The following is a 25102-nucleotide window of genomic DNA, read 5'->3' on the forward strand; positions in this document are numbered from 1 at the left end:
CTTAACTTTAAAAGGTAGTTCACATTGCTATTCTGATGACAATGGAGCACTGCTGACGCTGTGCAGGTGATTTTCCGCACCCTCTTTCTGCCCTCGCACCTCCACGGTGGCAGCAGTGGTTGGAGCTGTCAGCTGAATTCCAAAGCAGATTTCTGCTCTGCCTCATGCTCCAGAGAAGCAGAGGCTGTGTGTTCACACTTTCAGATGCTTGATTCTACTGTTTTCGGCAGGAAAACTGTGGTGCACTGACATTCTGAAGAGAGTGCTGCAGGGCTCCCTGGTGGCTTTTCAGGCAGAGTAGAAGGCTTCTGTTGTTGATTCTGTGCTTTTTGCGCTTTCCCTGGACGTTTGCAGTCTGTGAGCACTGCTTCAGGTTCTGGCGAGGGAACGTAAATAAGCAGTTCAGGAAGATGGACTTAACATTAAAAGGTAGTTCACATTGCCATGCTGATGACACTGGATCACTGCTCACGCTGTGCAGGTGTTTCCCAGCACCCTCTTTCTGCCCTCGGACATCCACGGTGGCAGCAGTGGTTGGAGGTGTCAGCTGTATTCCAAAGCAGATTTCTGCTCTGCCTCCTGCTCCAGAGAAGCAGAGGCTGTGTGTTCACACTTTCAGATGCTTGATTCTACCGTTTTCGGCAGCAAAACTGTGGTGCACTGACATACTGAAGAGAGTGCTGCAGAGCTCCCTGATGGCTTTTCAGGCAGAGTAGAAAGCTTCTGTTGTGGATTCTGTGCTTTATGCGCTTTCCCTGGACGTTTGCAGTCTGTGAGCACTGCTTCAGGTTCTGGCGAGGGAACGTAAAGAAGCAGTAATGGAAGAGGGACTTAACTTTAAAAGGTAGTTCACATTGCTATTCTGATGACAATGGAGCACTGCTGACGCTGTGCAGGTGATTTTCCGCACCCTCTTTCTGCCCTCGCACCTCCACGGTGGCAGCAGTGGTTGGAGCTGTCAGCTGAATTCCAAAGCAGATTTCTGCTCTGCCTCCTGCTCCAGAGAAGCAGAAGCTGTGTGTTCACACTTTCAGATGCTTGATTCTACCGTTTACGGCAGGAAAACTGTGGTGCACTGACATTCTCAGGAGAGTGCTGCAGGGCTCCCTGGTGGCTTTTCAGGCAGAGTAGAAGGCTTCTGTTGTGGATTCTGTGCCTTTTGCTTTTTCCCTGGACGTTTGCAGTCTGTGAGCACTGCTTCAGGGTCTGGCGAGGGAACGTAAATAGGCAGTTCAGGAAGATGGACTTAACATTACAAGGGAGTTCACATTGCCATGCTGATGACACTGGAGCACTGCTCACGCTGTGCAGGTGATTCCCCGCACCCTCTTTCTACCCTCGCACCTCCACGGTGGCAGCAGTGGTTGGAGCTGTCAGCTGAATTCCAAAGCAGATTTCTGCTCTGCCTCCTGCTCCAGAGAAGCAGAGGCTGTGTGTTCACACTTTCAGATGCTTGATTCTACCGTTTTCGGCAGAAAAACTGTGGTGAACTGACATTCTCAGGAGAGTGCTGCAGGGCTCCCTGGTTGCTTTTCAGGGTGAGTAGAAGGCTTCTGTTGTGGATTCTGTGCTTTTTGCGCTTTCCCTGGACGTTTGCAGTCTGTGAGCACTGCTTCAGGGTCTGGCGAGGGAACGTAAATAAGCAGTATAGGAAGAGGGACTTAACTTTAAAAGGTAGTTCACATTGCTATTCTGATGACAATGGAGCACTGCTGACGCTGTGCAGGTGATTCCCCGCACCCTCTTTCTGCCCTCGCACCTCCACGGTGGCAGCAGTGGTTGGAGCTGTCAGCTGAATTCCAAAGCAGATTTCTGCTCTGCCTCCTGCTCCAGAGAAGCAGAAGCTGTGTGTTCACACTTTCAGATGCTTGATTCTACCGTTTTCGGGAGCAAAACTGTGGTGCACTGACATTCTGAAGAGAGTGCTGCAGAGCTCCCTGGTGGCTTTTCAGGCAGAGTAGAAGGCTTCTGTTGTGGATTCTGTGATTTTGCGCTTTCCCTGGACCTTTGCAGTCTGTGAGCACTGCTTCAGGTTCTGGCGAGGGAACGTAAATAAGCAGTATAGGAAGAGGGACTTAACTTTAAAAGGTAGTTCACATTGCTATTCTGATGACAATGGAGCACTGCTGACGCTGTGCAGGTGATTTTCCGCACCCTCTTTCTTCCCTCGCACCTCCACGGTGGCAGCAGTGGTTGGAGCTGTCAGCTGAATTCCAAAGCAGATATCTGCTCTGCCTCCTGCTCCAGAAAAGCAGAAGCTGTGTGTTCACACTGTCAGATGCTTGATTCTACCGTTCTCGGCAGAAAAACTCAGGTGCACTGACATTCTCAGGAGAGTGCTGCAGAGCTCCCTGATGGCTTTTCAGGCAGAGTAGAAGGCTTCTGTTGTTGATTCTGTGCTTTATGCGCTTTCCCTGGACGTTTGCAGTCTGTGAGCACTGCTTCAGGGTCTGGCGAGGGAACGTAAATAAGCAGTATAGGAAGAGGGACTTAACTTTAAAAGGTAGTTCATATTGCTATTCTGATGACAATGGATCACTGCTCACGCTGTGCAGGTGATTCCCAGCACCCTCTCTCTACCCTCGCACCTCCACGGTGGCAGCAGTGGTTGGAGCTGTCAGCTGAATTCCAAAGCAGATTTCTGCTCTGCCTCCTGCTCCAGAGAAGCAGAAGCTGTGTGTTCACACTTTCAGATGCTTGATTCTACCGTTTTCGGGAGGAAAACTGTGGTGCACTGACGTTCTGAAGAGAGTGCTGCAGGGCTCCCTAATGGCTTTTCAGGAAGAGTAGAAGGATTCTTTTGTGGATTCTGTGCTTTTTGCTTTTTCCCTGGACGTTTGCAGTCTGTGAGCACTGCTTCAGGGTCTGGCGAGGGAACGTAAATAGGCAGTTCAGGAAGATGGACTTAACATTACAAGGTAGTTCACATTGCCATGCTGATGACACTGGAGCACTGCTGACGCTGTGCAGGTGATTCCCCGCACCCTCTTTCTACCCTCTCACCTCCACGGTGGCAGCAGTGGTTGGAGCTGTCAGCTGAATTCCAAAGCAGATTTCTGCTCTGCCTCCTGCTCCAGAGAAGCAGAGGCTGTGTGTTCACACTTTCAGATGCTTGATTCTACTGTTTTCGGCAGGAAAACTGTGGTGCACTGACATTCTCAGGAGAGTGCTGCAGGGCTCCCTGGTGGCTTTTCAGGCAGAGTAGAAGGCTTCTGTTGTGGATTCTGTGCTTTTTGCGCTTTCCCTGGACGTTTGCAGTCTGTGAGCACTGCTTCAGGTTCTGACGAGGGAACGTAAATAAGCAGTATAGGAAGAGGGACTTAACTTTAAAAGGTAGTTCACATTGCTATTCTGATGACAATGGAGCACTGCTCACGCTGTGCAGGTGATTCCCCGCACCCTCTTTCTACCCTCGCACCTCCACGGTGGCAGCAGTGGTTGGAGCTGTCAGCTGAATTCCAAAGCAGATTTCTGCTCTGCCTCCTGCTCCAGAGAAGCAGAAGCTGTGTGTTCACACTTTCAGATGCTTGATTTTACCGTTTTCGGCAGCAAAACTGTGGTGCACTGACATTCTGAAGAGAGTGCTGCAGAGCTCCCTGGTGGCTTTTCAGGCAGAGTAGAAGGCTTCTGTTGTGGATTCTGTGATTTTGCGCTTTCCCTGGACCTTTGCAGTCTGTGAGCACTGCTTCAGGTTCTGGCGAGGGAACGTAAATAAGCAGTATAGGAAGAGGGACTTAACTTTAAAAGGTAGTTCACATTGCTATTCTGATGACAATGGAGCACTGCTGACGCTGTGCAGGTGATTCCCCGCACCCTCTTTCTGCCCTCGCACCTCCACGGTGGCAGCAGTGGTTGGAGCTGTCAGCTGAATTCCAAAGCAGATATCTGCTCTGCCTCCTGCTCCAGAGAAGCAGAGGCTGTGTGTTCACATTTTCAGATGCTTGATTCTACCGTTCTCGGCAGAAAAACTCAGGTGCACTGACATTCTCAGGAGAGAGCTACAGGGCTCCCTAATGGCTTTTCAGGCAGAGTAGAAGGCTTCTGTTGTGGATTCTGTGCTTTATGCGCTTTCCCTGGACGTTTGCAGTCTGTGAGCACTGCTTCAGGTTCTGGCGAGGGAACGTAAATAAGCAGTTCAGGAAGATGGACTTATCATAAAAAGGTAGTTCACATTGCCATGCTGATGACACTGGAGCACTGCTCACGCTGTGCAGGTGATTCCCCGCACCCTCTTTCTGCCCTCGCACCTCCACGGTGGCAGCAGTGGTTGGAGCTGTCAGCTGAATTCCAAAGCAGATTTCTGCTCTGCCTCCTGCTCCAGAGAAGCAGAAGCTGTGTGTTCACACTTTCAGATGCTTGATTCTACTGTTTTCGGCAGGAAAACTGTGGTGCACTGACGTTCTGAAGAGAGTGCTGCAGGGCTCCCTGGTGGCTTTTCAGGCAGAGTAGAAAGATTCTGTTGTGGATTCTGTGCTTTATGCGCTTTCCCTGGACGTTTGCAGTCTGTGAGCACTGCTTGTGCATCTGGCAAGGGAACGTAAATAAGCAGTTCAGGAAGATGGACTTAACATTAAAAGGTAGTTCACATTGCCATGCTGATGACACTGGAGCACTGCTCACGCTGTGCAGGTGATTCCCCGCACCCTCTTTCTGCCCTCGCATCTCCACGGTGGCAGCAGTGGTTGGAGCTGTCAGCTGAATTCCAAAGCAGATTTCTGCTCTGCCTCCTGCTCCAGAGAAGCAGAGGCTGTGTGTTCACACTTTCAGATGCTTGATTCTACCGTTTTCGGCAGGAAAACTGTGGTGCACTTACATTCTCAGGAGAGTGCTGCAGAGCTCCCTGATGGCTTTTCAGGCAGAGTAGAAGGCTTCTGTTGTGGATTCTGTGCTTTATGCGCTTTCCCTGGACATTTGCTTTCTGTGAGCACTGCTTCAGTTTCTGGCGAAGGAACGTAAATAAGCAGTATAGGAAGAGGGACTTAACTTTAAAAGGTAGTTCACATTGCTATTCTGATGACAATGGATCACTGCTCACGCTGTGCAGGTGATTCCCAGCACCCTCTTTCTGCCCTCGGACCTCCACGGTGGCAGCAGTGGTTGGATCTGTCAGCTGAATTCCAAAGCTGATTTCTGCACAGCCTCCTGCTCCAGAGAAGCAGAGGCTGTGTGTTCACACTTTCAGATGCTTGATTCTACCGTTTACGGCAGGAAAATTGTGGTGCACTGACATTTCTGAAGAGAGAGCAGCAAGGCACCCTTGTGGCTTTTCAGGCAGAGTAGAAGGTTTCTGTTGTGGATTCTGTGCTATATGCAATTATGTGTTTTTCTGCACCCACAGCCGAAGAGCCAGGGCAAAAAACTTGAGCTGTGCCTCTTCTGCAGAAAGTCAGTTTTGCAACGGTGCCATCCGCATTGCTGTCGCTCCTCCATTTCCCAACTCAAAGTCCATTACAATGGAACCTCTTTGGCACCCGTGCTGGGCTGCCCAGCATCCCAGGCAGTAGAGCATGAACGATTGGCCTCTGCTCCCACAGCCGAAGAGCCAGGGCAAAAAACTGGAGCTGTGCCTCTTGTGCAGAAAATCAGCTTTGCAACGGTGCCATCCGCATTGCTGTCGCTCCTCCATTTCCCAACTCAAAGTCCATTACAATGGAACCTCTTTGACATCCGTTCTCGACTGCCCAGCATCCCAGGCAGTAGAGCACGAACGGTTGGCCTCTGCTCCCACAGCCGAAGAGGCAGGGCAAAAACCTTGAGCTGTGCCTCTTCTGCAGAAAGTCAGTTTTGCAACGGTGCTATCCGCATTGCTGTCGCTCCTCCATTTCCCAACTCAAAGTCCATTACAATGGAACCTCTTTGGCACCCGTGCTGGGCTGCCCAGCATCCCAGGGAGTAGAGCACGAACGGTTGGCCTCTGCTCCCACAGCCGAAGAGCCAGGGCAAAAAGCTTGAGCTGTGCCTCTTCTGTAGAAAGTCAGCTTTGCAACGGTGCCATCCGCATTGCTGTCGCTCCCCGATTTCCCAACTCAAAGTCCATTGCAATGGAACCTCTTTGGCACCCGTGCTGGGCTGCCCAGCATCCCAGGGAGTACAGCACGAACGGTTGGCCTCTGCTCCCACAGCCGAAGAGCCAGGGCAAAAAACTTGAGCTGTGCCTCTTCTGCAGAAAGTCAGCTTTGCAACGGTGCCATCCGCATTGCTGTCGCTCCTCCATTTCCCAACTCAAAGTCCATTACAATAGAACCTCTTTGGCACCCGTGCTGGGCTGCCCAGCATCCCAGGGAGTAGAGCACGAACGGTTGGCCTCTGCTCCCACAGCCGAAGAGCCAGGGCAAAAAACTGGAGATGTGCCTCTTCTGCAGAAAGTCAGCTTTGCAACGGTGCCATCCGCATTGCTGTCGCTCCTCCATTTCCCAATTCAAAGTCCATTACAATGGAACCTCTTTGGCATCCGTGCTGGGCTGCCCAGCCTCCCAGGCAGTAGAGCACGAACGGTTGGCCTCTGCTCCCACAGCCGAAGAGCCAGGGCAAAAACCTGGAGCTGTGCCTCTTCTGCAGAAAGTCAGCTTTGCAACGGTGCTATCCGCATTGCTGTCGCTCCTCGATTTCCCAACTCAAAGTCCATTACAATGGAACCTCTTTGGCACCCGTGCTGGGCTGCCCAGCATCCCAGGGAGTAGAGCACGAACGGTTGGCCTTTTCTCCCACAGCCGAAGAGCCAGGGCAAAAAGATTGAGCTGTGCCTCTTCTGCAGAAAGTCAGCTTTGCAACGGTGCCATCCGCATTGCTGTCGCTCCTCGATTTCCCAACTCAAAGTCCATTACAATGGAACCTCTTTGGCACCCGTGCTGGGCTGCCCAGCATCCCAGGGAGTAGAGCACGAACGGTTGGCCTCTGCTCCCACAGCCGAAGAGCCAGGGCAAAAAACTGGAGCTGTGCCTCTTCTGCAGAAAGTCAGCTTTGCAACGGTGCCATCCGCATTGCTGTCGCTCCTCGATTTCCCAACTCAAAGGCCATTACAATGGAACCTCTTTGGCACCCGTGCTCGGCTGCCCAGCATCCCAGGGAGTACAGCACGAACGGTTGGCCTCTGCTCCCACAGCCGAAGAGCCAGGGCAAAAAACTTGAGCTGTGCCTCTTCTGCAGAAAGTCAGTTTTGCAACGGTGCCATCCGCATTGCTGTCGCTCCTCCATTTCCCAACTCAAAGTCCATTACAATGGAACCTCTTTGGCACCCGTGCTGGGCTGCCCAGCATCCCAGGGAGTAGAGCACGAACGGTTGGCCTCTGCTCCCACAGCCGAAGAGCCAGGGCAAAAAACTGGAGCTGTGCCTCTTCTGCAGAAAGTCAGCTTTGCAACGGTGCCATCCGCATTGCTGTCGCTCCTCGATTTCCCAATTCAAAGTCCATTACAATGGAACCTCTTTGGCATCCGTGCTGGGCTGCCCAGCCTCCCAGGCAGTAGAGCACGAACGGTTGGCCTCTGCTCCCACAGCCGAAGAGCCAGGGCAAAAACCTGGAGCTGTGCCTCTTCTGCAGAAAGTCAGCTTTGCAACGGTGCTATCCGCATTGCTGTCGCTCCTCCATTTCCCAACTCAAAGTCCATTACAATGGAAGGTCTTTGGCACCCGTGCTGGGCTGCCCAGCATCCCAGGGAGTAGAGCACGAACGGTTGGCCTTTTCTCCCACAGCCGAAGAGCCAGGGCAAAAAGATTGAGCTGTGCCTCTTCTGCAGAAAGTCAGCTTTGCAACGGTGCCATCCGCATTGCTGTCGCTCCTCCATTTCCAAACTCAAAGTCCATTACAATGGAACCTCTTTGGCACCCGTGCTGGGCTGCCCAGCATCCCAGGGAGTAGAGCACGAACGGTTGGCCTCTGCTCCCACAGCCGATAAGCCAGGGCAAAAACCTTGAGCTGTGCCTCTTCTGCAGAAAGTCAGCTTTGCAACGGTGCCATCCGCATTGCTGTCGCTCCTCCATTTCCCAACTCAAAGTCCATTACAATGGAACCTCTTTGGCACCCGTGCTCGGCTGCCCAGCATCCCAGGGAGTAGAGCACGAACGGTTGGCCTCTGCTCCCACAGCCGAAGAGCCAGGGCAAAAAACTTGAGCTGTGCCTCTTCTGCAGAAAGTCAGCTTTGCAACGGTGCCATCCACATTGCTGTCGCTCCTCCATTTCCCAACTCAAAGTCCATTACAATGGAACCTCTTTGGCACCCGTGCTCGGCTGCCCAGCATCCCAGGGAGTAGAGCACGAACGGTTGGCCTCTGTTCCCACAGCCGAAGAGCCAGGGGAAAAAGCTTGAGCTGTGCATCTTCTGCAGAAAGTCAGCTTTGCAACGGTGCCATCCGCATTGCTGTCGCTCCTCGATTTCCCAACTCAAAGGCCATTACAATGGAACCTCTTTGGCACCCGTGCTGGGCTGCCCAGCATCCCAGGGAGTAGAGCACGAACGGTTGGCCTCTGCTCCCACAGCCGAAGAGCCAGGGCAAAAAACTGGAGCTGTGCCTCTTCTGCAGAAAGTCAGCTTTGCAACGGTGCCATCCGCATTGCTGTCGCTCCTCCATTTCCCAACTCAAAGTCCATTACAATGGAACCTCTTTGGCATCCGTGCTCGGCTGCCCAGCATCCCAGGGAGTAGAGCACTAACGGTTGGCCTTTTCTCCCACAGCCGAAGAGCCAGGGCAAAAAACTGGAGCTGTGCCTCTTCTGCAGAAAGTTAGCTTTGCAACGGTGCCATCCGCATTGCTGTCGCTCCTCGATTTCCCAACTCAAAGTCCATTACAATGGAACCTCTTTGGCACCCGTGCTGGGCTGCCCAGCATCCCAGGCAGTAGAGCACGAACGGTTGGCCTCTGCTCCCACAGCCGAAGAGCCAGGGCAAAAAACTTGAGCTGTGCCTCTTCTGCAGAAAGTCAGCTTTGCAACGGTGCCATCCGCATTGCTGTCGCTCCTCCATTTCCCAACTCAAAGTCCATTGCAATGGAACCTCTTTGGCACCCGTGCTCGGCTGCTCAGCATCCCAGGCAGTAGAGCACGAACGGTTGGCCTCTGCTCCCACAGCCAAAGAGCCAGGGCAAAAACCTTGAGCTGTGCCTCTTCTGCAGAAAGTCAGCTTTGCAACGGTGCCATCCGCATTGCTGTCGCTCCACGATTTCCCAACTCAAAGTCCATTACAATGGAACCTCTTTGGCACCCGTGCTGGGCTGCCCTGCATCCCAGGGAGTAGAGCACGAACGGTTGGCCTCTGCTCCCACAGCCGAAGAGCCAGGGCAAAAAGATTGAGCTGTGCCTCTTCTGCAGAAAGTCAGCTTTGCAACGGTGCCATCAGCATTGCTGTCGCTCCTCGATTTCCCAACTCAAAGGCCATTACAATGGAACCTCTTTGGCACCCGTGCTGGGCTGCCCAGCATCCCAGGGAGTAGAGCACGAACGGTTGGCCTCTGCTCCCACAGCCGAAGAGCCAGGGCAAAAAACTGGAGCTGTGCCTCTTCTGCAGAAAGTCAGCTTTGCAACGGTGCCATCCGCATTGCTGTCGCTCCTCGAATTCCCAACACAAAGTCCATTACAATGGAACCTCTTTGGCACCCGTGCTGGGCTGCCCAGCATCCCAGGGAGTAGAGCATGAACGGTTGGCCTCTGCTCCCACAGCCGAAGAGCCAGGGGAAAAAGCTTGAGCTGTGCATCTTCTGCAGAAAGTCAGCTTTGCAACGGTGCCATCTGCATTGCTGTCGCTCCTCCATTTCCCAACTCAAAGTCCATTACAATGGAACCTCTTTGGCACCCGTGCTGGGCTGCCCAGCATCCCAGGGAGTAGAGCATGAACGGTTGGCCTCTGCTCCCACAGCCGAAGAGCCAGGGCAAAAAACTTGAGCTGTGCCTCTTCTGCAGAAAGTCAGCTTTGCAACGGTGCCATCCGCATTGCTGTCGCTCCTCGATTTCCCAACTCAAAGTCCATTACAATGGAACCTCTTTGGCACCCGTGCTGGGCTGCCCAGCATCCCAGGGAGTAGAGCACGAACGGTTGGCCTCTGCTCCCACAGCCGAAGAGCCAGGGCAAAAAACTGGAGCTGTGCCTCTTCTGCAGAAAGTCAGCTTTGCAACGGTGCCATCCGCATTGCTGTCGCTCCTCCATTTCCCAACTCAAAGTCCATTACAATGGAACCTCTTTGGCACCCGTGCTGGGCTGCCCAGCATCCCAGGGAGTAGAGCACGAACGGTTGGCCTCTGCTCCCACAGCCGAAGAGCCAGGGCAAAAAACTGCAGCTGTGCCTCTTCTGCAGAAAGTCAGCTTTGCAACGGTGCCATCCGCATTGCTGTCGCTCCTCGATTTCCCAACTCAAAGTCCATTACAATGGAACCTCTTTGGCACCCGTGCTCGGCTGCCCAGCATCCCAGGGAGTAGAGCACGAACGGTTGGCCTCTGCTCCCACAGCCGAAGAGCCAGGGCAAAAAACTTGAGCTGTGCCTCTTCTGCAGAAAGTCAGCTTTGCAACGGTGCCATCCGCATTGCTGTCGCTCCTCGATTTCCCAACTCAAAGTCCATTGCAATAGAACCTCTTTGGCACCCGTGCTGGGCTGCCCAGCATCCCAGGGAGTAGAGCACGAACGGTTGGCCTCTGCTCCCACAGCCGAAGAGCCAGGGCAAAAACCTTGAGCTGTGCCTCTTCTGCAGAAAGTCAGCTTTGCAACGGTGCCATCCGCATTGCTGTCGCTCCTCCATTTCCCAACTCAAAGTCCATTACAATGGAACCTCTTTGGCACCCGTGCTCGGCTGCCCAGCATCCCAGGGAGTAGAGCATGAACGGTTGGCCTCTGCTCCCACAGCCGAAGAACCAGAGCAAAAAACTGGAGCTGTGCCTCTTCTGCAGAAAGTCAGCTTTGCAACGGTGCCATCCGCATTGCTGTCGCTCCTCAATTTCCCAACTCAAAGTCCATTACAATGGAACCTCTTTGGCACCCGTGCTGGGCTGCCCAGCATCCCAGGGAGTAGAGCACAAACGGTTGGCCTCTGCTCCCACAGCCGAAGAGCCAGGGCAAAAACCTTGAGCTGTGCCTCTTCTGCAGAAAGTCAGCTTTGCAACGGTGCCATCCGCATTGCTGTCGCTCCTCGATTTCCCAACTCAAAGTCCATTACAATGGAACCTCTTTGGCACCCGTGCTCGGCTGCCCAGCATCCCAGGGAGTAGAGCACGAACGGTTGGCCTCTGCTCCCACAGCCGAAGAGCCAGGGCAAAAAACTTGAGCTGTGCCTCTTCTGCAGAAAATCAGCTTTGCAACGGTGCCATCAGCATTGCTGTCGCTCCTCCATTTCCCAACTCAAAGGCCATTACAATGGAACCTCTTTGGCACCCGTGCTGGGCTGCCCAGCATCCCAGGGAGTAGAGCACGAACGGTTGGCCTCTGCTCCCACAGCCGAAGAGCCAGGGCAAAAAACTGGAGCTGTGCCTCTTCTGCAGAAAGTCAGCTTTGCAACGGTGCCATCCGCATTGCTGTCGCTCCTCGATTTCCCAACTCAAAGTCCATTACAATGGAACCTCTTTGGCACCCGTGCTCGGCTGCCCAGCATCCCAGGGAGTAGAGCACGAACGGTTGGCGTCTGCTCCCACAGCCGAAGAGCCAGGGCAAAAACCTTGATCTGTGCCTCTTCTGCAGAAAGTCAGCTTTGCAACGGTGCCATCCGCATTGCTGTCGCTCCTCCATTTCCCAACTCAAAGTCCATTGCAATGGAACCTCTTTGGCACCCGTGCTCGGCTGCTCAGCATCCCAGGCAGTAGAGCATGAACGGTTGCCCTCTGCTCCCACAGCCAAAGAGCCAGGGCAAAAAACTGGAGCTGTGCCTCTTCTGCAGAAAGTCAGCTTTGCAACGGTGCCATCCGCATTGCTGTCGCTCCACGATTTCCCAACTCAAAGTCCATTACAATGGAACCTCTTTGGCACCCGTGCTGGGCTGCCCTGCATCCCAGGGAGTAGAGCACGAACGGTTGGCCTCTGCTCCCACAGCCGAAGAGCCAGGGCAAAAAACTGGAGCTGTGCCTCTTCTGCTGAAAGTCAGCTTTGCAACGGTGCCATCAGCATTGCTGTCGCTCCTCGATTTCCCAACTCAAAGGCCATTACAATGGAACCTCTTTGGCACCCGTGCTGGGCTGCCCAGCATCCCAGGGAGTAGAGCACGAACGGTTGGCCTCTGCTCCCACAGCCGAAGAGCCAGGGCAAAAAACTGGAGCTGTGCCTCTTCTGCAGAAAGTCAGCTTTGCAACGGTGCCATCCGTATTGCTGTCGCTCCTCGAATTCCCAACACAAAGTCCATTACAATGGAACCTCTTTGGCACCCGTGCTGGGCTGCCCAGCATCCCAGGGAGTAGAGCATGAACGGTTGGCCTCTGCTCCCACAGCCGAAGAGCCAGGGGAAAAAGCTTGAGCTGTGCATCTTCTGCAGAAAGTCAGCTTTGCAACGGTGCCATCTGCATTGCTGTCGCTCCTCCATTTCCCAACTCAAAGTCCATTACAATGGAACCTCTTTGGCACCCGTGCTGGGCTCCCCAGCATCCCAGGGAGTAGAGCATGAACGGTTGGCCTCTGCTCCCACAGCCGAAGAGCCAGGGCAAAAAACTTGAGCTGTGCCTCTTCTGCAGAAAGTCAGCTTTGCAACGGTGCCATCCGCATTGCTGTCGCTCCTCGATTTCCCAACTCAAAGTCCATTACAATGGAACCTCTTTGGCACCCGTGCTCGGCTGCCCAGCATCCCAGGGAGTAGAGCACGAACGGTTGGCCTCTGCTCCCACAGCCGAAGAGCCAGGGCAAAAAACTGGAGCTGTGCCTCTTCTGCAGAAAGTCAGCTTTGCAACGGTGCCATCCGCATTGCTGTCGCTCCTCCATTTCCCAACTCAAAGTCCATTACAATGGAACCTCTTTGGCACCCGTGCTGGGCTGCCCAGCATCCCAGGGAGTAGAGCACGAACGGTTGGCCTCTGCTCCCACAGCCGAAGAGCCAGGGCAAAAACCTTGAGCTGTGCCTCTTCTGCAGAAAGTCAGCTTTGCAACGGTGCCATCCGCATTGCTGTCGCTCCTCGATTTCCCAACTCAAAGTCCATTACAATGGAACCTCTTTGGCACCCGTGCTGGGCTGCCCAGCATCCCAGGGAGTAGAGCACGAACGGTTGGCCTCTGCTCCCACAGCCGAAGAGCCAGGGCAAAAAACTTGAGCTGTGCCTCTTCTGCAGAAAGTCAGCTTTGCAACGGTGCCATCCGCATTGCTGTCGCTCCTCGATTTCCCAACTCAAAGTCCATTGCAATGGAACCTCTTTGGCACCCGTGCTGGGCTGCCCAGCATCCCAGGGAGTAGAGCACGAACGGTTGGCCTCTGCTCCCACAGCCGAAGAGCCAGGGCAAAAACCTTGAGCTGTGCCTCTTCTGCAGAAAGTCAGCTTTGCAACGGTGCCATCCGCATTGCTGTCGCTCCTCCATTTCCCAACTCAAAGTCCATTACAATGGAACCTCTTTGGCACCCGTGCTCGGCTGCCCAGCATCCCAGGGAGTAGAGCATGAACGGTTGGCCTCTGCTCCCACAGCCGAAGAGCCAGGGCAAAAAACTGGAGCTGTGCCTCTTCTGCAGAAAGTCAGCTTTGCAACGGTGCCATCCGCATTGCTGTCGCTCCTCAATTTCCCAACTCAAAGTCCATTACAATGGAACCTCTTTGGCACCCGTGCTGGGCTGCCCAGCATCCCAGGGAGTAGAGCACAAACGGTTGGCCTCTGCTCCCACAGCCGAAGAGCCAGGGCAAAAACCTTGATCTGTGCCTCTTCTGCAGAAAGTCAGCTTTGCAACGGTGCCATCCGCATTGCTGTCGCTCCTCGATTTCCCAACTCAAAGTCCATTACAATGGAACCTCTTTGGCACCCGTGCTGGGCTGCCCAGCATCCCAGGGAGTAGAGCACGAACATTTGGCATCTGCTCCCACAGCCAAAGAGCCAGGGCAAAAACCTTGAGCTGTGCCTCTTCTGCAGAAAGTCAGCTTTGCAACGGTGCCATCCGCATTGCTGTCGCTCCACGATTTCCCAACTCAAAGTCCATTACAATGGAACCTCTTTGGCACCCGTGCTGGGCTGCCCAGCATCCCAGGCAGTAGAGCATGAACGGTTGGCCTCTGCTCCCACAGCCGAAGAGCCAGGGCAAAAAACTTGAGCTGTGCCTCTTCTGCAGAAAATCAGCTTTGCAACGGTGCCATCAGCATTGCTGTCGCTCCTCGATTTCCCAACTCAAAGTCCATTACAATGGAACCTCTTTGGCACCCGTGCTGGGCTGCCCAGCATCCCAGGGAGTAGAGCACGAACGGTTGGCCTCTGCTTCCACAGCCGAAGAGCCAGGGCAAAAACCTGGAGCTGTGCCTCTTCTGCAGAAAGTCAGTTTTGCAACGGTGCTATCCGCATTGCTGTCGCTCCTCGATTTCCCAACTCAAAGTCCATTACAATGGAACGTCTTTGGCACCCGTGCTCGGCTGCCCAGCATCCCAGGGAGTAGAGCACGAACGGTTGGCCTCTGCTCCCACAGCCGAAGAGCCAGGGCAAAATCTTGAGCTGTACCTCTTCTGCAGAAAGTCAGCTTTCCAACGTTGCCATCCGCATTGCTGAGGTTCCTTGATTTCTCAACTCAAAGTCCATTACAATGGAACCTCTTTGGCATCCGTACTGGGCTGCCCAGCATCCCAGGCAGTAGAGCACGAACGGTTGGCCTCTGCTCCCACAGCCGAAGAGCCAGGGCAAAAAACTGGAGCTGTGCCTCTTCTGCAGAAAGTCAGCTTTGCAAAGGTGCTATCCGCATTGCTGTCGCTCCTCCATTTCCCAACTCAAAGTCCATTACAATGGAACCTCTTTGGCACCCGTGCTCGGCTGCCCAGCATCCCAGGGAGTAGAGCACGAACGGTTGGCCTCTGCTCCCACAGCCGAAGAGCCAGGGCAAAAAGCTTGAGCGGTGCATCTTCTGCAGAAAGTCAGCTTTGCAACGGTGCCATCCGCATTGCTGTCGCTCCTCCATTTCCCAACTCAAAGTCCATTACAATGGAACCTCTTTGGCACCCGTGCTGGGCTGCCCAGCATCCCAGGGAGTAGAGCACGAACGGTTGGCCTCTGCTCCCACAGCCGAAGAGCCAGGGCAAAAAACTGGAGCTGTGCCTCTTCTGCAGAAAGTCAGCTTTGCAACGGTGCCATCAGCATTGCTGTCGCTCCTCGATTTCCCAACTCAAAGGCCATTACAATGGAACCTCTTTGGCACCCGTGCTGGGCTGCCCAGCATCCCAGGGAGTAGAGCACGAACGGTTGGCCTCTGCTCCCACAGCCGAAGAGCCAGGGCAAAAAACTGGAGCTGTGCCTCTTCTGCAGAAAGTCAGCTTTGCAACGGTGCCATCCGCATTGCTGTCGCTCCTCCATTTCCCAACTCAAAGTCCATTACAATGGAACCTCTTTGGCATCCGTGCTCGGCTGCCCAGTATCCCAGGGAGTAGAGCACGAACGGTTGGCCTCTGCTCCCACAGCCGAAGAGCCAGGGCAAAAACCTTGATCTGTGCCTCTTCTGCAGAAAGTCAGCTTTGCAACGGTGCCATCCGCATTGCTGTCGCTCCTCCATTTCCCAACTCAAAGTCCATTGCAATGGAACCTCTTTGGCACCCGTGCTCGGCTGCTCAGCATCCCAGGCAGTAGAGCACGAACGGTTGCCCTCTGCTCCCACAGCCAAAGAGCCAGGGCAAAAACCTTGAGCTGTGCCTCTTCTGCAGAAAGTCAGCTTTGCAACGGTGCCATCCGCATTGCTGTCGCTCCACGATTTCCCAACTCAAAGTCCATTACAATGGAACCTCTTTGGCACCCGTGCTGGGCTGCCCTGCATCCCAGGGAGTAGAGCACGAACGGTTGGCCTCTGCTCCCACAGCCGAAGAGCCAGGGCAAAAAACTTGAGCTGTGCCTCTTCTGCAGAAAGTCAGCTTTGCAACGGTGCCATCAGCATTGCTGTCGCTCCTCGATTTCCCAACTCAAAGGCCATTACAATGGAACCTCTTTGGCACCCGTGCTGGGCTGCCCAGCATCCCAGGGAGTAGAGCACGAACGGTTGGCCTCTGCTCCCACAGCCGAAGAGCCAGGGCAAAAAACTGGAGCTGTGCCTCTTCTGCAGAAAGTCAGCTTTGCAACGGTGCCATCCGCATTGCTGTCGCTCCTCGAATTCCCAACACAAAGTCCATTACAATGGAACCTCTTTGGCACCCGTGCTGGGCTGCCCAGCATCCCAGGGAGTAGAGCATGAACGGTTGGCCTCTGCTCCCACAGCCGAAGAGCCAGGGCAAAAAGCTTGAGCTGTGCATCTACTGCAGAAAGTCAGCTTTGCAACGGTGCCATCTGCATTGCTGTCGCTCCTCCATTTCCCAACTCAAAGTCCATTACAATGGAACCTCTTTGGCACCCGTGCTGGGCTGCCCAGCATCCCAGGGAGTAGAGCATGAACGGTTGGCCTCTGCTCCCACAGCCAAAGAGCCAGGGCAAAAAACTTGAGCTGTGCCTCTTCTGCAGAAAGTCAGCTTTGCAACGGTGCCATCAGCATTGCTGTCGCTCCTCCATTTCCCAACTCAAAGTCCATTACAATGGAACCTCTTTGGCACCCGTGCTCGGCTGCCCAGCATCCCAGGGAGTAGAGCACGAACGGTTGGCCTCTGCTCCCACAGCCGAAGAGCCAGGGCAAAAAACTGGAGCTGTGCCTCTTCTGCAGAAAGTCAGCTTTGCAACGGTGCCATCCGCATTGCTGTCGCTCCTCCATTTCCCAACTCAAAGTCCATTACAATGGAACCTCTTTGGCACCCGTGCTGGGCTGCCCAGCATCCCAGGGAGTAGAGCACGAACGGTTGGCCTCTGCTCCCACAGCCGAAGAGCCAGGGCAAAAAACTGCAGCTGTGCCTCTTCTGCAGAAAGTCAGCTTTGCAACGGTGCCATCCACATTGCTGTCGCTCCTCGATTTCCCAACTCAAAGTCCATTACAATGGAACGTCTTTGGCACCCGTGCTGGGCTGCCCAGCATCCCAGGGAGTAGAGCACGAACGGTTGGCCTCTGCTCCCACAGCCGAAGAGCCAGGGCAAAAAACTGGAGCTGTGCCTCTTCTGCAGAAAGTCAGCTTTGCAACGGTGCCATCCGCATTGCTGTCGCTCCTCGATTTCCCAACTCAAAGTCCATTACAATGGAACCTCTTTGGCACCCGTGCTGGGCTGCCCAGCATCCCAGGGAGTAGAGCACGAACGGTTGGCCTCTGCTCCCACAGCCGAAGAGCCAGGGCAAAAACCTTGAGCTGTGCCTCTTCTGCAGAAAGTCAGCTTTGCAACGGTGCCATCCGCATTGCTGTCGCTCCACGATTTCCCAACTCAAAGTCCATTACAATGGAACCTCTTTGGCACCCGTGCTCGGCTGCCCAGCATCCCAGGGAGTAGAGCACGAACGGTTGGCCTCTGCTCCCACAGCCGAAGAGCCAGGGCAAAAAACTGGAGCTGTGCCTCTTCTGCAGAAAATCAGCTTTGCAACGGTGCCATCAGCATTGCTGTCGCTCCTCGATTTCCCAACTCAAAGGCCATTACAATGGAACCTCTTTGGCACCCGTGCTGGGCTGCCCAGCATCCCAGGGAGTAGAGCACGAACGGTTGGCCTCTGCTCCCACAGCCGAAGAGCCAGGGCAAAAAACTGGAGCTGTGCCTCTTCTGCAGAAAGTCAGCTTTGCAACGGTGCCATCCGCATTGCTGTCGCTCCTCCATTTCCCAACTCAAAGTCCATTACAATGGAACCTCTTTGGCACCCGTGCTCGGCTGCCCAGCATCCCAGGGAGTAGAGCACGAACGGTTGGCCTCTGCTCCCACAGCCGAAGAGCCAGGGCAAAAACCTTGAGCTGTGCCTCTTCTGCAGAAAGTCAGCTTTGCAACGGTGCCATCCGCATTGCTGTCGCTCCTCCATTTCCCAACTCAAAGTCCATTGCAATGGAACCTCTTTGGCACCCGTGCTCGGCTGCTCAGCATCCCAGGCAGTAGAGCACGAACGGTTGCCCTCTGCTCCCACAGCCAAAGAGCCAGGGCAAAAAACTTGAGCTGTGCCTCTTCTGCAGAAAGTCAGCTTTGCAACGGTGCCATCCGCATTGCTGTCGCTCCACGATTTCCCAACTCAAAGTCCATTACAATGGAACCTCTTTGGCACCCGTGCTGGGCTGCCCAGCATCCCAGGGAGTAGAGCACGAACGGTTGGCCTCTGCTCCCACAGCCGAAGAGCCAGGGCAAAAAACTTGAGCGGTGCATCTTCTGCAGAAAGTCAGCTTTGCAACGGTGCCATCAGCATTGCTGTTGCTCCTCGATTTCCCAACTCAAAGGCCATTACAATGGAACCTCTTTGGCACCCGTGCTGGGCTGCCCAGCATCCCAGGGAGTACAGCACGAACGGTTGGCCTCTGCTCCCACAGCCGAAGAGCCAGGGCAAAAAACTGGAGCTGTGCCTCTTCTGCAGAAAGTCAGCTTTGCAACGGTGCCATCCGCATTGCTGTCGCTCCTCGAATTCCCAACACAAAGTCCATTACAATGGAACCTCTTTGGCACCCGTGCTGGGCTGCCCAGCATCCCAGGCAGTAGAGCATGAATGGTTGGCCTCTGCTCCCACAGCCGAAGAGCCAGGGGAAAAAGCTTGAGCTGTGCATCTTCTGCAGAAAGTCAGCTTTGCAACGGTGCCATCTGCATTGCTGTCGCTCCTCCATTTCCCAACTCAAAGTCCATTACAATGGAACCTCTTTGGCACCCGTGCTGGGCTGCCCTGCATCCCAGGGAGTAGAGCATGAACGGTTGGCCTCTGCTCCCACAGCCGAAGAGCCAGGGCAAAAAACTTGAGCTGTGCCTCTTCTGCAGAAAGTCAGCTTTGCAACGGTGCCATCCGCATTGCTGTCGCTCCTCCATTTCCCAACTCAAAGTCCATTACAATGGAACCTCTTTGGCACCCGTGCTCGGCTGCCCAGCATCCCAGGGAGTAGAGCACGAACGGTTGGCCTCTGCTCCCACAGCCGAAGAGCCAGGGCAAAAAACTGGAGCTGTGCCTCTTCTGCAGAAAGTCAGCTTTGCAACGGTGCCATCCGCATTGCTGTCGCTCCTCCATTTCCCAACTCAAAGTCCATTACAATGGAACCTCTTTGGCACCCGTGCTGGGCTGCCCAGCATCCCAGGGAGTAGAGCACGAACGGTTGGCCTCTGCTCCCACAGCCGAAGAGCCAGGGAAAAAACCTTGAGCTGTGCCTCTTCTGCAGAAAGTCAGCTTTGCAACGGTGCCATCCGCATTGCTGTCGCTCCTCGATTTCCCAACTCAAAGTCCATTACAATGGAACCTCTTTGGCACCCGTGCTGGGCTGCCCAGCATCCCAGGGAGTAGAGCACGAACGGTTGGCCTCTGCTCCCACAGCCGAAGAGCCAGGGCAAAAAACTTGAGCTGTGCCTCTTCTGCAGAAAGTCAGCTTTGCAACGGTGCCATCCGCATTGCTGTCGCTCCTCGATTTCCCAACTCAAAGTCCATTGCAATGGAACCTCTTTGGCACCCGTGCTGGGCTGCCCAGCATCCCAGGGAGTAGAGCACGAACGGTTGGCCTCTGCTCCCACAGCCGAAGAGCCAGGGCAAAAACCTTGAGCTGTGCCTCTTCTGCAGAAAGTCAGCTTTGCAACGGTGCCATCCGCATTGCTGTCGCTCCTCCATTTCCCAACTCAAAGTCCATTACAATGGAACCTCTTTGGCACCCGTGCTCGGCTGCCCAGCATCCCAGGCAGTAGAGCATGAACGGTTGGCCTCTGCTCCCACAGCCGAAGAGCCAGGGCAAAAAACTGGAGCTGTGCCTCTTCTGCAGAAAGTCAGCTTTGCAACGGTGCCATCCGCATTGCTGTCGCTCCTCAATTTCCCAACTCAAAGTCCATTACAATGGAACCTCTTTGGCACCCGTGCTGGGCTGCCCAGCATCCCAGGGAGTAGAGCACAAACGGTTGGCCTCTGCTCCCACAGCCGAAGAGCCAGGGCAAAAACCTTGAGCTGTGCCTCTTCTGCAGAAAGTCAGCTTTGCAACGGTGCCATCCGCATTGCTGTCGCTCCTCGATTTCCCAACTCAAAGTCCATTACAATGGAACCTCTTTGGCACCCGTGCTGGGCTGCCCAGCATCCCAGGGAGTAGAGCACGAACATTTGGCATCTGCTCCCACAGCCAAAGAGCCAGGGCAAAAACCTTGAGCTGTGCCTCTTCTGCAGAAAGTCAGCTTTGCAACGGTGCCATCCGCATTGCTGTCGCTCCACGATTTCCCAACTCAAAGTCCATTACAATGGAACCTCTTTGGCACCCGTGCTCGGCTGCCCAGCATCCCAGGGAGTAGAGCACGAACGGTTGGCCTCTGCTCCCACAGCCGAAGAGCCAGGGCAAAAAACTTGAGCTGTGCCTCTTCTGCAGAAAATCAGCTTTGCAACGGTGCCATCCGCATTGCTGTCGCTCCTCCATTTCCCAACTCAAAGTCCATTACAATGGAACCTCTTTGGCACCCGTGCTGGGCTGCCCAGCATCCCAGGGAGTAGAGCACGAACGGTTGGCCTCTGCTCCCACAGCCGAAGAGGCAGGGCAAAAACCTGGAGCTGTGCCTCTTCTGCAGAAAGTCAGTTTTGCAACGGTGCTATCCGCATTGCTGTCGCTCCTCCATTTCCCAACTCAAAGTCCATTACAATGGAACCTCTTTGGCACCCGTGCTGGGCTGCCCAGCATCCCAGGGAGTAGAGCACGAACGGTTGGCCTCTGCTCCCACAGCCGAAGAGCCAGGGCAAAAAGATTGAGCTGTGCCTCTTCTGCAGAAAGTCAGCTTTGCAACGGTGCCATCCGCATTGCTGTCGCTCCTCCATTTCCAAACTCAAAGTCCATTACAATGGAACCTCTTTGGCACCCGTGCTGGGCTGCCCAGCATCCCAGGGAGTAGAGCACGAACGGTTGGCCTCTGCTCCCACAGCCGAAGAGCCAGGGCAAAAAACTGGAGCTGTGCCTCTTCTGCAGAAAGTCAGCTTTGCAACGGTGCCATCCGCATTGCTGTCGCTCCTCCATTTCCCAACTCAAAGTCCATTACAATGGAACCTCTTTGGCACCCGTGCTGGGCTGCCCAGCATCCCAGGGAGTAGAGCACGAACGGTTGGCCTCTGCTCCCACAGCCGAAGAGCCAGGGAAAAAAACTTGAGCTGTGCCTCTTCTGCAGAAAGTCAGCTTTGCAACGGTGCCATCCACATTGCTGTCGCTCCTCCATTTCCCAACTCAAAGTCCATTACAATGGAACCTCTTTGGCACCCGTGCTGGGCTGCCCAGCATCCCAGGGAGTAGAGCACGAACGGTTGGTCTCTGTTCCCACAGCCGAAGAGCCAGGGGAAAAAGCTTGAGCTGTGCATCTTCTGCAGAAAGTCAGCTTTGCAACGGTGCCATCCGCATTGCTGTCGCTCCTCCATTTCCCAACTCAAAGTCCATTACAATGGAACCTCTTTGGCACCCGTGCTCGGCTGCCCAGCATCCCAGGGAGTAGAGCATGAACGGTTGGCCTCTGCTCCCACAGCCGAAGAGCCAGGGCAAAATCTTGAGCTGTACCTCTTCTGCAGAAAGTCAGCTTTCCAACGTTGCCATCCGCATTGCTGAGGTTCCTTGATTTCTCAACTCAAAGTCCATTACAATGGAACCTCTTTGGCATCCGTACTGGGCTGCCCAGCATCCCAGGGAGTAGAGCACGAACGGTTGGCCTCTGCTCCCACAGCCGAAGAGCCAGGGCAAAAAACTTGAGCTGTGCCTCTTCTGCAGAAAGTCAGCTTTGCAAAGGTGCTATCCGCATTGCTGTCGCTCCTCCATTTCCCAACTCAAAGTCCATTACAATGGAACCTTTTTGGCACCCGTGCTGGGCTGCCCAGCATCCCAGGGAGTAGAGCACGAACGGTTGGCCTCTGCTCCCACAGCCGAAGAGCCAGGGCAAAAAACTTGAGCTGTGCCTCTTCTGCAGAAAGTCAGCTTTGCAACGGTGCCATCCGCATTGCTGTCGCTCCTCCATTTCCCAACTCAAAGTCCATTGCAATGGAACCTCTTTGGCACCCGTGCTGGGCTGCCCAGCATCCCAGGGAGTAGAGCACGAACGGTTGCCCTCTGCTCCCACAGCCGAAGAGCCAGGGCAAAAACCTTGAGCTGTGCCTCTTCTGCAGAAAGTCAGCTTTGCAACGGTGCCATCCGCATTGCTGTCGCTCCTCGATTTCCCAACTCAAAGTCCATTGCAATGGAACCTCTTTGGCACCCGTGCTGGGCTGCCCAGCATCCCAGGGAGTAGAGCACGAACGGTTGGCCTCTGCTCCCACAGCCGAAGAGCCAGGGCAAAAACCTTGAGCTGTGCCTCTTCTGCAGAAAGTCAGCTTTGCAACGGTGCCATCCGCATTGCTGTCGCTCCTCCATTTCCCAACTCAAAGTCCATTACAATGGAACCTCTTTGGCACCCGTGCTCGGCTGCCCAGCATCCCAGGCAGTAGAGCATGAACGGTTGGCCTCTGCTCCCACAGCCGAAGAACCAGGGCAAAAAACTGGAGCTGTGCCTCTTCTGCAGAAAGTCAGCTTTGCAACGGTGCCATCCGCATTGCTGTCGCTCCTCAATTTCCCAACTCAAAGTCCATTACAATGGAACCTCTTTGGCACCCGTGCTGGGCTGCCCAGCATCCCAGGGAGTAGAGCACAAACGGTTGGCCTCTGCTCCCACAGCCGAAGAGCCAGGGCAAAAACCTTGAGCTGTGCCTCTTCTGCAGAAAGTCAGCTTTGCAACGGTGCCATCCGCATTGCTGTCGCTCCTCGATTTCCCAACTCAAAGTCCATTACAATGGAACCTCTTTGGCACCCGTGCTGGGCTGCCCAGCATCCCAGGGAGTAGAGCACGAACATTTGGCATCTGCTCCCACAGCCAAAGAGCCAGGGCAAAAACCTTGAGCTGTGCCTCTTCTGCAGAAAGTCAGCTTTGCAACGGTGCCATCCGCATTGCTGTCGCTCCACGATTTCCCAACTCAAAGTCCATTACAATGGAACCTCTTTGGCACCCGTGCTCGGCTGCCCAGCATCCCAGGGAGTAGAGCACGAACGGTTGGCCTCTGCTCCCACAGCCGAAGAGCCAGGGCAAAAAACTTGAGCTGTGCCTCTTCTGCAGAAAATCAGCTTTGCAACGGTGCCATCAGCATTGCTGTCGCTCCTCCATTTCCCAACTCAAAGTCCATTACAATGGAACCTCTTTGGCACCCGTGCTGGGCTGCCCAGCATCCCAGGGAGTAGAGCACGAACGGTTGGCCTCTGCTCCCACAGCCGAAGAGGCAGGGCAAAAACCTGGAGCTGTGCCTCTTCTGCAGAAAGTCAGTTTTGCAACGGTGCTATCCGCATTGCTGTCGCTCCTCCATTTCCCAACTCAAAGTCCATTACAATGGAACCTCTTTGGCACCCGTGCTCGGCTGCCCAGCATCCCAGGGAGTAGAGCACGAACGGTTGGCCTCTGCTCCCACAGCCGAAGAGCCAGGGCAAAAAGCTTGAGCTGTGCCTCTTCTGTAGAAAGTCAGCTTTGCAACGGTGCCATCCGCATTGCTGTCGCTCCTCGATTTCCCAACTCAAAGGCCATTACAATGGAACCTCTTTGGCACCCGTGCTGGGCTGCCCAGCATCCCAGGGAGTAGAGCACGAACGGTTGGCCTCTGCTCCCACAGCCGAAGAGCCAGGGCAAAAAACTGGAGCTGTGCCTCTTCTGCAGAAAGTCAGTTTTGCAACGGTGCCATCCGCATTGCTGTCGCTCCTCCATTTCCCAACTCAAAGTCCATTACAATGGAACCTCTTTGGCACCCGTGCTGGGCTGCCCAGCATCCCAGGGAGTAGAGCACGAACGGTTGGCCTCTGCTCCCACAGCCGAAGAGCCAGGGCAAAAAGATTGAGCTGTGCCTCTTCTGCAGAAAGTCAGCTTTGCAACGGTGCCATCCGCATTGCTGTCGCTCCTCCATTTCCAAACTCAAAGTCCATTACAATGGAACCTCTTTGGCACCCGTGCTGGGCTGCCCAGCATCCCAGGGAGTAGAGCACGAACGGTTGGCCTCTGCTCCCACAGCCGAAGAACCAGGGCAAAAAACTGGAGCTGTGCCTCTTCTGCAGAAAGTCAGCTTTGCAACGGTGCCATCCGCATTGCTGTCGCTCCTCAATTTCCCAACTCAAAGTCCATTACAATGGAACCTCTTTGGCACCCGTGCTGGGCTGCCCAGCATCCCAGGGAGTAGAGCACAAACGGTTGGCCTCTGCTCCCACAGCCGAAGAGCCAGGGCAAAAACCTTGAGCTGTGCCTCTTCTGCAGAAAGTCAGCTTTGCAACGGTGCCATCCGCATTGCTGTCGCTCCACGATTTCCCAACTCAAAGTCCATTACAATGGAACCTCTTTGGCACCCGTGCTCGGCTGCCCAGCATCCCAGGGAGTAGAGCACGAACGGTTGGCCTCTGCTCCCACAGCCGAAGAGCCAGGGCAAAAAACTTGAGCTGTGCCTCTTCTGCAGAAAATCAGCTTTGCAACGGTGCCATCAGCATTGCTGTCGCTCCTCCATTTCCCAACTCAAAGTCCATTACAATGGAACCTCTTTGGCACCCGTGATGGGCTGCCCAGCATCCCAGGGAGTAGAGCACGAACGGTTGGCCTCTGCTCCCACAGCCGAAGAGGCAGGGCAAAAACCTGGAGCTGTGCCTCTTCTGCAGAAAGTCAGTTTTGCAACGGTGCTATCCGCATTGCTGTCGCTCCTCCATTTCCCAACTCAAAGTCCATTACAATGGAACCTCTGTGGCACCCGTGCTCGGCTGCCCAGCATCCCAGGCAGTAGAGCACGAACGGTTGGCCTCTGCTCCCACAGCCGAAGAGCCAGGGCAAAAAGCTTGAGCTGTGCCTCTTCTGTAGAAAGTCAGCTTTGCAACGGTGCCATCCGCATTGCTGTCGCTCCTCGATTTCCCAACTCAAAGGCCATTACAATGGAACCTCTTTGGCACCCGTGCTGGGCTGCCCAGCATCCCAGGGAGTAG

Source organism: Psittacula echo, assembly GCF_963264785.1.
Source record: "Psittacula echo genome assembly, chromosome: 24".
Classification (NCBI taxonomy): Eukaryota; Metazoa; Chordata; class Aves; order Psittaciformes; family Psittacidae; genus Psittacula; species Psittacula echo.